Source organism: Crassostrea angulata, chromosome 5, assembly GCF_025612915.1.
Source record: "Crassostrea angulata isolate pt1a10 chromosome 5, ASM2561291v2, whole genome shotgun sequence".
Taxonomy (NCBI): Eukaryota; Metazoa; Mollusca; class Bivalvia; order Ostreida; family Ostreidae; genus Magallana; species Magallana angulata.
Window position 1 is genome coordinate 23,061,304 of NC_069115.1, and position 13,451 is coordinate 23,074,754.

Here is a 13,451-nt window from a genome sequence, read left to right on the forward strand (position 1 = left end):
TCATAAGATTTTTTCTTTATAGTAACAATCAATTAAAATAACACATTCAGGTAGCCTAGGTTAAAAGTAGTATCATATTTGAAAATCCTTATCCATTTTTTTTAAGTGCGTTATAATCAACATAATTTGATTGGGTTTTTTTTCAATGTGCATTTACTTAAGCTTGGTCACAACTTTTTTCGTAATTTTAAAGTGTGCAATTCTTTAATGCACTTTGTAGCAAAATATCATAAATTCTAGCTAAAACGTGACATAAACATTAATTTGTCCTGTTTAAAGGAACAAGAGATTATTTCCTGAAAAATCTTTTAAATACCGCAATCATATTTATATATAATTTTATAATTTGATTTGATTTGCAAGAATAAGAACGACAATACAAAAAATAACTTATAAAAAAAAATCAAAAGAATGCACATCACCTCTACAGCTTTTATGGGCTGCCTGTGGGTTATCTGAGAAACATCTTGATTTGATCGAAAGTCCGACGTCAGATGATTGATGTGTTGCTTTCATCAAATTTTAAATTGAGTAGAAAAAAGTTTTAAATGTTTGCATCTTAAATTGTTCTTCTTCAAATAAAAATATTAAATTTTTAAACAAGTCAAAACTTACGATTCTTTTTTTGTGGCCTGTGCCGTGCTCTATAGAATATGAAATCAGAGTTTTAATCAGTTTAATATCATGAAAGAAATTTATTTCTTTTTGTTAAAAAAACGTGTTCATTTTCAACAAATGTTGGTTAATTGAAAAGATTCATAGCTAAATAAAAAATAATACTTCTCTACGCATTGATAATTGAATAATTCATAAACACGCCTTATGTGTTAAACATATTTGATCAATGTCTTATGTAATATTAAGGATTGTTCTTAATAAAGGGTTTGTGATTTTAGAATATAAATGTTAAAATCTGGCGAATCTTATCTGATCTGCTTTTCTCTTCCATAGCCAATACTCTTGCAACCTCTATACAAGCCAAAGACCTCTAAAAGGTTGAAGTATTTTACTATAGAGATCGTATCTGTGTGGACGTACATCTTACATTGTCGTGTTACTCAGTTGCAATGAATTTAGGAAAATTTTCGAACTATTTAACAACAATGAGGAATGTGATATCTTTCAAATATGTTCAAATTTATCGATTATCCGTCAATGATTTCAATGAAAAAAAAATCAGGCTGTTAACGGTTATCAGGATGTGCCATATGTATTCACTCTTGTTTTAAAATTATCAAAGCATGGTAGAATCAATGTAAAAGAGGTGACCGTTTTCATATATTTAGAGATATCATCCTTTACACACTTTGATAGAGGTTTCTTCAGTGATAATCATAGTAAAATTTTTATTAATAAGGCAGTACTTTTAGAAATAAATTTAGTAAGAAAGAATAGTAAAGCTTAATGAAAATACATGTAGCATGCAAGTACCGGACGTGTGAACCGAAGATTACAGTAATTTTGAATTTGTCTCAAGCTTTTATGCAAAACTACTTAATCAACTTTGTTTTTATAAAAAAATGCATTTTTGAAAACTCTGTTCAAACTCACTCTTCTTTATTTGTCCACGCCCTGTTAAAGATCAGTAAATGCAAATTTTTGTATAGCGTTGGTTGCTCGTAAACCATAATTAAATTTATAATAACTTATAAAAATGAAATAAATAAAATAAAAAACACTGTGCCGGATAATTATGCCAGTGCCAAGGTGGCATTTTTGCACCCGCTTAAGCTGCATATATAGAAAAATTCAAATATGCCATATGATAGACCATTGCTTAAAGAGTTAACAACCACCTTTGTTATCAGTGTATCTCACCTGTCAGGTAAGATATTTACCTTTCAAAAATGAATTCCTATAGGAAAATAATTTTTCCCATAGGAAAATCAATATTCCTATAGGTAAATTGAAATATCCTATCGGAATATAAGAACTTCCTACAGGAATTTCAATTCCGATAGGATTTGATAAAATCCGATAGGAAAACTTAATATCCTATAGGAAAACTACATGTCTGAATCAAATTCCTACAGGAAATACCATTCTCCTATAGGAAATATAATTCCTACAGGACTTTTTAAAAATCCTATAGGATTGTCAATATTTCCTGTAGGAGAGTCAATTCTCCTATGGGAATTATCATTTTCCGATGGGATATTAATTTTTAAAGGTAAATATCTCACCTGTCAGGTGAAACACACTTAAAACAAAAGTGGTTATATACTGTCTAGACAATGGTCTATCATTTGGTATACATGGATTTTTCCTAAACTGCATCTTAAGCGGGTGCAAAAATGCCACCTTGGCACTGGCATAATTATCCGGCACAGTGTTTAAAGCAAGATCACAAAAAGTCTTATTTTCAATCGATTACAATTGTTTTGATTTAAGCAAATACACAACTTTAAAGTGTTGTCTGCTTAACGCGTTCTAGTTGCAAACAATTTTAGCATTTATTGATTAAAGAATATAATGGTCGTAATAGTAAACTAAGATACAATTTCAATAGGATATTCTATTTAGGCATAATTATTTAAACATATTAAAAACAATAACATTTTTATAACAGCATGATATTTATAAAATTGTCAGTACCTGTCCGCACTTCATCGTCTGATGAGCTGCTGTCTTCTGCAGTTATAACAAATTTTACTAGTTGTGTTTACTTCTTAATGATAATTAAAAAGTAATAAATTAAAACTCTTTGTATATACTTTTACATATTTTAATTTTCACTAATGTTTTTAAGAAAGGCGTCATAATCAAATTTAGTGTTACTAATAAGTAAATGGCTTATTGTAATATATTTATTGCTTGTGTCATACATACCTGCGTCCGAAATATCATTGTCTGCAATAAAAGATATATTTGGTTTCAAAAAAGAATGAGTGTAACATAAATAACCCATGTTCTTTTATTACTTGTTCTTTTTTAATTCACAAGAGCGCAAGTAGGGGTTAATTTATGGCTCAGACACAAGCATGACACAGAGACTATACTACACGAATCAAATCTGGGCAACTTATCAATTACATTTGCATCATTGATATTCAGTGTACAAACTATATGAAGTTGGTTTTATCTCTAAATACCCATTCTCTGCTTACATTTTTTTACCTCGTACTTCCATATCTATCCATATCTAATATTTCAAGGAATTTTGCCAATAATCTTAGGAATGATGGTGTCTGTTAACTATTAACTATAATTATTATTGAATTTGATATGTATTTTTGTGAATTTGAGTAGATTATACTTTCATTTTGATAAACTAGAAAAAATAATAAAATTTATAAAAACATGGCTGATAAGTTTTGGCTGATCCAAGACAGTGTGATTTTGCATCAAAATATACACTTTGACCAGAGACATAAATAGCAGAGATTGGCAACTGATCGAAATCTTGCGAAATCCCGCGGTCCCTATTGTAAAGTGTTCCCTGTTTATTTCAGTATATCATTCTAATAACCAGTTATATCGAAATATAAACATCTAAAATCTATTACCAAAACATTCAAAACATTATATTTTCATGAGTTTATGTCATATAAACAATATTTAAGAGACAGTTGGTTACCAGTCGTCCGAGATTTCGTCGATGTTTTATAAACTTTGCCAATATATCTTCTATATAATAACCTTATTTTTAATTTTTTTGTTTCAAAAATGTTTAAAAACCTATGCACATTTTTCATTAAAACAATATACTTTGGGTTTAACATCATTATCTCAGTTTACAAATTTGTAGTTCTCAAAGTAAGGTTGGTCCCGTATCATTTTACAACAACAAAACACGCTAATGGCGGATTGCCAATCTCTTTTATTTATGACTCTGCTTAGACGCAAGGAATGAATTTAAGGTATCTCACTCGTCACGTTTTGATTTTCATAGTCCAGATGATCATTATATTTTAATTGAATATAATTTTATTTATCAAATCATCCTAAAATGTTATCATTTCATAATTACACACTATTCATAAAGAAAAAGAAAAAATCCATTTGAATTCGAGAAACAAACAAGTTTTGGGGGAACTTTTTTTCGTGCGGAAGGCCTTTTGGACGAAAATGGCAGAAACAAGCAATTTAATGAATTGTCAAAATACTATTCTTTTCATTATACTTTATTCACCATTCACATTTTAAACATTTGATTAGTTTGTAATATTTTTTTTCCAGATCAAATTCTTACTATTATAGAAATGTCTCTTTAGAGTGCAGAGAGGTCATACAAAAATGTATGCAGCTTCGCACATTTTTTTCCTAGTCCCTCTAGTCAGTATGACCATTGTATATAATCAAGAACAATATTTGAAGAAATAAATTTGCTTAATTAAAAATGCTGACAACAAATCTTAATCAGGCTGAAATTGCATTTAAGGCGCAAAAAGGTCATATCAAATTGGTCATAACTCAGAAGGATGAACATTGACCCCCCCCTCCCCCCCCCCCCCAAAAAAAAAATAATTGTATTTTTAAGTATATTTCGTCTACAGATTTCAATGATATACTTCTTAAGAGATTCTTGATACAAGAACATTAAGGAGTCAAATACATTAAAGAGGCTGACTTTAGCTTTCATTGCGCATGTTTATGCGCATTATATTTTAATACAATGCATGGATACATTTCATGAAATAATTAAGGTGTTCCAATTTCAACGGAAGACCTTGTACTGATTCTGTTGATAATTAAGGCCTTCCGTTTCCAACTGTTTATTTTCCCCCCCAAATTTTGTGCACGCGATTTCTCGAAAACTACTCAACCGATCTCGACAAGTTTTTCACAGATGATGAGACATTATCTGAATTTTATATGTTTTTGAAATTTTTGTCGTCGTCACTTCCAAACGGATTTACGGTCGATTTTGTAATTTGTTACGACCAATTTTGTGCAGAGCTGATCTCAGAAACTATTAGAGAAATGACTTTTGTGTTTAGAATTTTTTCCCTTTAAAGGTTTGAATTTGTGTTTCAAAAAATGCTGATTTTTGGGTGTGTTTTTGTCATGTAACTCTTTTGTTTAAAATTTCTCTGCACACATATAGAACAAAATATGTGCAAAATATCAAAGGCTTTCACTTGACACCATTGACAAAGGGCTGCCCCTTAAATTAGGGGTCTAGAACCCTTAAAATATTCGCTTTATAACTCAAAAATGGTTTATATTTCGCTATGGCTGTCAATAAAAAAGTTGTTTATTATAGTGTTATCAATGTCGTTACAAAACTAGTTTGTACCGGTAATGCATAATATGAGTGTAAGGCTTGTGTTAACAGATGAAAGTGTACGAGCATATACGGGATGCTTTGATTCATTTGAAAAAGTGTTTTAAAAGTATACGTGTACTTGTTTTTTTACAGCCTTTTTTTTGAGTTACCTCTGTTTCAGTCTTATAGTGGATACATTTAAGAAAAACGAAAACGAGAAAATATAAACGATCTTTTTCTTATCTAGTGAGATACATAAACTGGATTTAAAAAAAAATAACTTCCATGAAATGGATTTGAGTCATTTTACTGAAAACATTTCAAATCGACCTAAATTCTAAGTTGTGTGCTTTATTAAGTAACCGATCTCACCGGTGGCCGAGAAAATTGATCGCCATGGTCGCGGCTGGACCGCCTAGCGGTCAGTGGTTTTCTAATACACAAGAATCGCGTCTGTCATATGTGATCGTATTTAGCCGCAAACACAAGAATCGTACACAATAAACTTACTCTTCTTAATTTGAATTAAACGATAAAATGTCAATTAAGAAATCGTTCTGTTTATTCATAAAAGCAATGCCATTCTCAAACTAAAGCAGTATCAGACAGATAGATCAACTATGGGATTTAAGAGAAAAAAAAATTATATTAATTAGAGTTTAGTCATCATACTGCATACATTTTAAATCTTTCTGGGTTCTGAGCTCTCTATGTGAGCTTTATCTTTAATAAAGTTATCCGAATGATTCCTCCCGAGGAGGTCGGTCGACGTCGCGGCTGCACTACCTAGAGGTCAGCGGTTATCTAATAACACAAACACTTGTTTGAGTTTATATACAAGAACTGTTTTAATTTAATGTTCTAAAACTTTGTTCAACTTCGATTTATTTAATAAAACAATAGATTGTGAATAGAGAAATCCTTCTGAAAATTGATAAATGTGATATTAATCCAAATCAGGAATATCGTCAGACGTAAATCAGTAGTGAATTTGTAAAACTAAAATGTTTTGAAAATTATACTGTCTTTGAAAAACAATGAATAAACCACAAAGATTAAACCTTAAAATGATTATCACCCCTAGCACATAGCCAAGGAGATCCGCGGTAGCTTCGTGTTCTTCTACATGTACTTTATCACATGTGCATGTTTATTGATATTTTGTACGATCCCAACTATTTGTTTATTCGAGATTTTGACCGGTACATGCAAGATTGACTTGTGTTTCAACTTAAGATTTTTTTATTTACCCACGAATATTTCCGCCTAATACTGCTGAGAGGGTTTTAAAATATCGTAGGAAGTAGTTGACGTTTTAATAACGTGTTGCACAAAAATGAGAGAGAGAGAGAGAGAGAGAGAGAGAGAGAAAGAGAGAGAGAGAGCGTTCAAACTTGGAAGCACTATTTAGCAGAATTTAGAAAATGAAACACTATCCAAGCGTTCAAGTAAGGATAAAAATTCAAATATCATATTAACACATGCGGTAGAGGCTGACACGATAGAAGAATTGTCCGGAATTGAGGGATTCAGTGATTATCTATAGAATGTTCACATGAGTTTTTAAACAAAATTTGTTTAGATTTTATCAGTTTCACGATCACAATGCAATTAAGGGTTTTATTTTTTTCAAAATGTAGCGAAAACCAATTTTTGGCGACTACTTAGCATGTGTAAATTTTTCTCCCTAATGTATGTCACTTTCCCACCCGTGTGTTTATTCGGTCAGTCTATGTTAATTCAATCCGCTCCAAGTGCGACCGAAAATCTCGTGTCGCGTCAGCGCACATAGCTGAGAATATTGCCCCCGGTCTGCATATCAGCAATTGTTATATAATTGTGTAACATTTGGAAAAATGCTTTCACTGCAGCAGTCAATTGTAACAGTAAGTGTCTAAATATTCAATGTCAATCAATCTTACATTAAAGGTGCGATATCGTAATCTGCGAATGTGGCTAAAACATTAACCTGTTGAACACGCTTAACTTCTATAGTTATGAACAGAATAAAATATACATTATCAGAGACACAAATAACTTGATACGTTATTTATGTCTCTGGTTTTATAAGTTTACAGTTTTAAGTCAAAGATTTAAAAAAATGTGTTCTCATGATTAGAAGTATTGATATACGACTACATGAAGCAATGAAGTCGGTCGTCATAGAAATCACCAGAGTATTGCAAGTATCGACAGTTTCTTATTTCTTTGAAAGACCATAGTTCAATTGACTTGCAGACTATAATATAGCGACTTTTCTGCCTCCCAAAAATGTATGCACTTAATTGCGATAGATATTTGTTCTTTGGGATTTTACTTATTGTTATATGCACATTGATTTAAAAAAAACCCATTGAAGTTGTGTAGTATGAGGTTGTAATTCAAATCAAGTGACTTAAAACTCAGCTAAATATTTTATTATAAATCTGGCTTGTCAAAATGGGAGATTGTTAACATGTAGCTTGTTATCTCTGAAAAAGTCTAGAACAGAAGAAATAAATAAAGTCTTTATGGCTTTCGCTACATCTTCTTATTTATGTGTACGAGTACAAAAAGCTATTTTAGATTTTGTTTTACTATATAAAAAGTGTTGTTTTCTTAACCTTAAATTTAGATTTATAGAAATTCAGTATCTACATGTAGCATCTCAAAAGCTTTGACACCTTACCACTTGGAATTCATTTAGTGATGCAAATTGACAAATGACAGTGAAAAGACATCATTGGAACCCAAGGGTTTCTTATCCATTCCGACGATGATGAACTCAAGTGTGCATACAAACCATACATTTACATAGAAATAATTGAAAAATATAGGTCGGTTTTTTTGTGCCGCACAAAACGGGCGAAAAGGATTTTTATACCCACGGAAATAAATTGGGGGGGGGGGTAAATAAAAATCACAAATCACAAAGTCCGTCGTGTCCGGTCTGTATCTTTCTGATGGAGAAACATTGGAAGTGTTCTTAATTCATACAAATATTACTCATTACCCAACAAAGCTTCATGACCATTTGGACAAAGTAAAGGTCACTGGCAGGAAAAGTGCAGAATTTGTGTCCGGTCCACTTTCAATTTCTTACTTCACATAAAAATTGCTTATGACTTAAAGGTGTGTAATTATTTGTCCATAAGTCTTTTAAAGAGAAACATTTGGCGTTTCTATTTCATGTGACCGATGATGGGTCATGAACTTGACCCAGGGTCAGTTGCGCAAGTTCAAAGTCATTTGTGTCATATCTTGTATTAATGGAAATGAGAGAAAGCTAAAGTTTGACATAAAGATTACTTGTGACCCGTTAATATACCCTGCCTTGTCTGACTCACTATAAGAAAAAGAAGCATTCATTATTCTCTAGTAGAGAAATACGTGAGTAATGACTTCTTTCTTAGCGGGGATATCATTTGTGAGCTTGCTTACAGTACCTTTTATATGGTCTAGTGGGAGCAATGACCCCTTTCTAGAAGCCAAAATTTCCCTAAAGTTCACGTTTAGGAAAATTGATTTTTGGGTCATTCCCCCCACCGCAACACACACACACTTTTATTATTAATAATTAAATTAATTATATACATGTACATATATGATGTGCTTTTTAAAGTTATCCTAAAGGTGAAGCAAGTTAAACGAAGAACTTACCTGGTATGAAAATAAATTTTGAAATTGAGTCTCCTTTTTGATTTTGTGAACTTAATATTATCATATTGATGATCCAGTCTCATTAAAACCATTTCCCTTCTCCTTACACTCGTCAGGGTATGATAGACCTGTATCAATAACAGATCATCTCCACTTGACCACCACATTTGCATACAATCTAAATAAACTCCTACTTAGCAAAGATATGCCTTTATCTTTTTAATGAGTGGTGTAATACTCAATCTAGAGGTTGCAAAGAAAACATGCATGTGTTAATTTTTTTGTCTCCATTTGAAGAGTTCCAATCAATTTTCTAAAGCTTTAATTGGTAGGAACAAATGGTCCTGTGAAATGACTTTTTATCAATACAGGGTCTGTCAGGCTCTGACAAGTGTGAGGAGAAGGAGGTGTTTTAATCAGACTGATGGACAATCCTTTCGCGACACAAAGTTGCGACGGAAGACCTACTCGTTGTTTTGCAACGAACTCGGATCTAGTTTCTATACCATTTTTTTTATTAAAGACAATAAACAAAGTACAAATACAATATCTTGATTTTGTATTGGAAACTTTCATTTTGAAAACCATTGTCCGTTGTTCCGTAGATGAGTGTTGTCATTTATGACGTTATGGTAAAATGATTTAATTCTGGTTGTAAGGCCCATTTTGATTGGCCTTAATATTATTTCTTATTGATTGATCAACCCAATATAATACCTGTAGTCATTCAGTAAGAAACCTAATAAGTGTTATGTTTTCCCAAGGACTATCACGTCACACTTGCATACAAATACTCTGAGAAAATTTTAGCTTCATCAATATTTACTTACATTGGCTCGTTGCTATTCAATTTGCAAAGTTTTCTTCCGTTCCTAAGCATTGATTTAACTAAGCATCGACGCTGCTACTTGTTCTGCTCCAGACACAACAATGTGACGTCAATATTCAAAGAGCAACTTTTTTTTAAAAATGTTAAAGGGCAACTACTCGAAATCTTTAACAACCTTCAGCATGCAGTTTCTGTATTAAATACTACGAAATGTCAAAATGAGTATGCAATACTCGGACAATGACAGCCATATTACTAGATATGAATTCTCATCGAACATACATAGAAATAAATGTGACATCAACGTGCAATGACTAAACCAAAAATGTGATGACATTTCAGTCCGAGGGAAAACAGTATTCTACATCGTAAAAAGAATGTTGCCTACACAGAAAGACAACCATCACAACTTATCAATCCGCATGACGTTACGGCTGACGTTAGGTTTTTGGAGAATTTAATGTCATTTTAACTTGAGATTTTCTTATGACCAAACAATAATAACCCTTTTTTGTTTCAAGTTTTAACTTGTTTCATTCTTTATAATATCATTATCAATACTTGTTCTAGAGATAAGGCTTAATAAAGTATAAAACTTGGCTCAACCCAACTGTGTAAATACATTATAAAATATGTTCAAACCGACCGATGAACAATTGCTGAGTGCAAACTGAACGATAAGAAGTGAGCGAACACAGAACTAAACCATGAGCTCGAACTGAGTGGAGCAGAGAACGCAAAACTGTGAACAATGAACGCACGGTGAAAGTACGGTAAACGAACGATGGACGTATGCAAACATTAAAAAGTAACACATTTCAGGGACTGTACACATAAAACACTTTATATGCTTGATGTATTATATATCCATGTGTTTAAAGGGACTTAGACACGATTTGACTTAAAATTTTAATTGTTTTCATTTTCCGTGTTTATAATGATAAATATAGAAGTTTATAATTTAATGTCAAAATATGAAAGTCAAATATCAAGTTATAGTTAAGATACGGAGTTCGTTATTCTTTGTTTAGTAAACAAAGCTTGAATGTTCTCATTTGTTTGGCATAAGTTTCAAGCAAATGTAACTTTCTTTTGTTGATAATAGTATTTATGAAGATATTGGGTTAGTTTGAATTGTTTTTAGCATGTCATTCTGTCCAAGAAATAGTAATTCTCTACATTACATTTTTGTAAACAACTATCAGACTCGTGCTTTGTTTACATAACAATCAATTCTTACATCTGCATCTTGCTTTTTTACTTGACTTTAACATTCAATATTTTGGTCAATCATTAAAAAACACATGTAAACCATTTTATGCATAAAAAATAAAAATAAAAATATCAAATCGTCTTCAAGTCCCTTTAAATGGTCAAGATTTTTAGCAAATTTTCTATTAATATTGTTTATAATGCTTTAAAAATGCATTTCTAATGATCAACCAAAATTTTAGTGTCAGTCGTAAGTTATACGCAGGATACAGAGCTCACAATTCTTTGTCATGTAAACAAGGCTCGAGCCCGGTTTTGTTTACATTGGTTCAATATACTGGAAAATGTTCTTTTTTAAGCTTATTTCTTTCTTGTCTAATTTGTTTTGAGCACAAATAGATAATACCTAGCGTTGATCACATTAATTTTGGGTCAAAAACTGGAATTTATACTTCTACATTCAAAACGTAAACAATGCTTTGTTTACATGACAAATAACTGTAAGCCCTGTAACTCGTTTATTACACGACAACTGACACTCAAGTTTCGGTTGACCTCTTTCTGAGGCATTTTAATAATTAAAAACGGAAAAATAATTTTGGCCAAAATCGTTACCATGTCCCTTTAATAATATTATGTGTTAACGATTATTAGCAAGACTGAAAACTTGTGAACATTTTTAGTCATGCAATCAATAATTGCAGTTAGCATTCTGATAAATACGATTTATAACTAAAATTCTAAACCTGCTAGCATAAGCGCTGCAAATAATCTCAAAGTTGGATCCATATAATATGCCATTTTCAATGATTCGTCTCTCTATAATGTAAAAAAAAAAATAAAATTACTGAGATACAGCAAACATGGTTAAGTTTATTCATCAATTGAAATCCATTTGAACTAAATGCTTGAATGAATGAATAAACCAGTATTTGAAAAAAAACTTAGTTCATCTTATAATATCAACAAAGATGTTGTTTGACACTGCTTAAAAGGATTATAAATAAAGAACATATCTACGAGGGTCAATCAAAAAATACAAAGACTTTTGTCATAGATATGTTACTTAACGTATATCAATTCTAAATTTGGTAGACATAATTTAGCAATAGTTTCAAACAATTTGCAAGAAAAAAAGTTGATAAATTCCTTTATATCTAAGAATTATTTAGAATTTAATCCTGCAAAATGAGGTCACGGTGCAAGGTCAAAATTTGTGTTATGTCAACAATAAACCTTATAATGTTGAAGGTAATATCTCTTTAAATTGGGCTAAAAAAACAAATAATATTGAAACCTCAAATCAAGTATAGTCATGGTATTCTATGAACCAAAAAATGACGGGATGTATTGTTTTGTCGAACAGATATTAGTAACTAAAGACAAATAGTCCTCTTTAGAATTGACTAAAAACATCGACGACGCCGGACTTTACATCGCAACGAAGTAAAAACAAAATGGATTTAACTCAGGAAAAAGCCGACACAAGCTGTGAAAATGCTCAATGGTGCAAAAAATAAGTCAACAATTATTTGCAAATTTGTGTATAACAGTAATAAATTTTGTGGGGGTGGTGGTAATCGTATTTTGAATATAAAACAGTCCGAAAGAGAATATAATATCTGTAAATATTTGGTCAAAAAATAAGTAACTTAAACCGACGTTCAGGGTTATCCCTACTGCAAACTAAGAGATACACGGTTAGAAAATGAAAACTTTGAAGACCTAAGTTATGATTCTCGAACGAATATGTGCAAATAAGATGTTAAGTGGTTCAGTGCCATTTTAAATTGTAAGGAGAAAGGCACAAGAGACTAAGCGTGATATAAAGATGGGATATATCTATAAACTGTGCGTGTTTAATCTTGACGTCATGTTTTGAACGTTACCGTGCACCGTGGTGACAAAACATGTTGTTTTTAAAAAGAGGTAACAAAAATACAATCTCATCAAGTGGACTAACACTTTGCATATCAATAACATCAGTGTTGGTGCATAGATTAATATATTAAGTATGACTTTCATGAGAAATATATGATAGACAGCCACATTGTCTTCGTATTTTTGATTGACCCTGGTAAATTGTATGATTTTATATTTGCTTTATCCAACGAGTTGAAATTTTGTATATATTCGCGAGGTTTGCTGAGCCAATACAGCTATTTCAAGAAGTTGGATAAAACAGATAAAATCACACAATCATATATGTTCTATTTACTCATACCATTTGATTTTTATTATGAATTAAGACAGCCCTGTGGCAACATACGTAGAAAAAATTATGCACTTTTGCACAAAATGTAACGCACTTTGAAAATGTTTTTCCAAGTGTGTTACATTTTAGTCTAAATCATGCACTTTGAAATATTTTTTTCAAAGTGCGAAATGAGTGTAGACATTTATTTGGCTCATGACACTTAACGCACTTTGAAAAAATGAGTTCTTTGGGTTTTTTTAAACCCTAAGATGTATAGTTGTGTTTAAATATGATATATCAACTGATATTTCGTTTTCGATGAAGCGATACGGCAATCAAATCTTTCAGCAAGGGAGATAATAGTG

General features: G+C 31.5%; 1 long non-coding RNA gene and 1 pseudogene across 1 annotated transcript; both read right to left on the reverse strand.

Moving 5' to 3' along the window:
* Window positions 1–13,451, reverse strand: part of LOC128183957 (uncharacterized) — a 442,412-nt pseudogene that overhangs the window by 344,207 nt on the left and 84,754 nt on the right.
* LOC128183963 (uncharacterized) lies at window positions 1,552–11,697 on the reverse strand. The gene is made up of 4 exons (XR_008243671.1): window positions 11,636–11,697; window positions 2,830–2,850; window positions 2,596–2,631; window positions 1,552–1,572 (listed from the first exon to the last, which is right to left on the reverse strand). It is a non-coding gene; the product is annotated as an uncharacterized LOC128183963 (long non-coding RNA).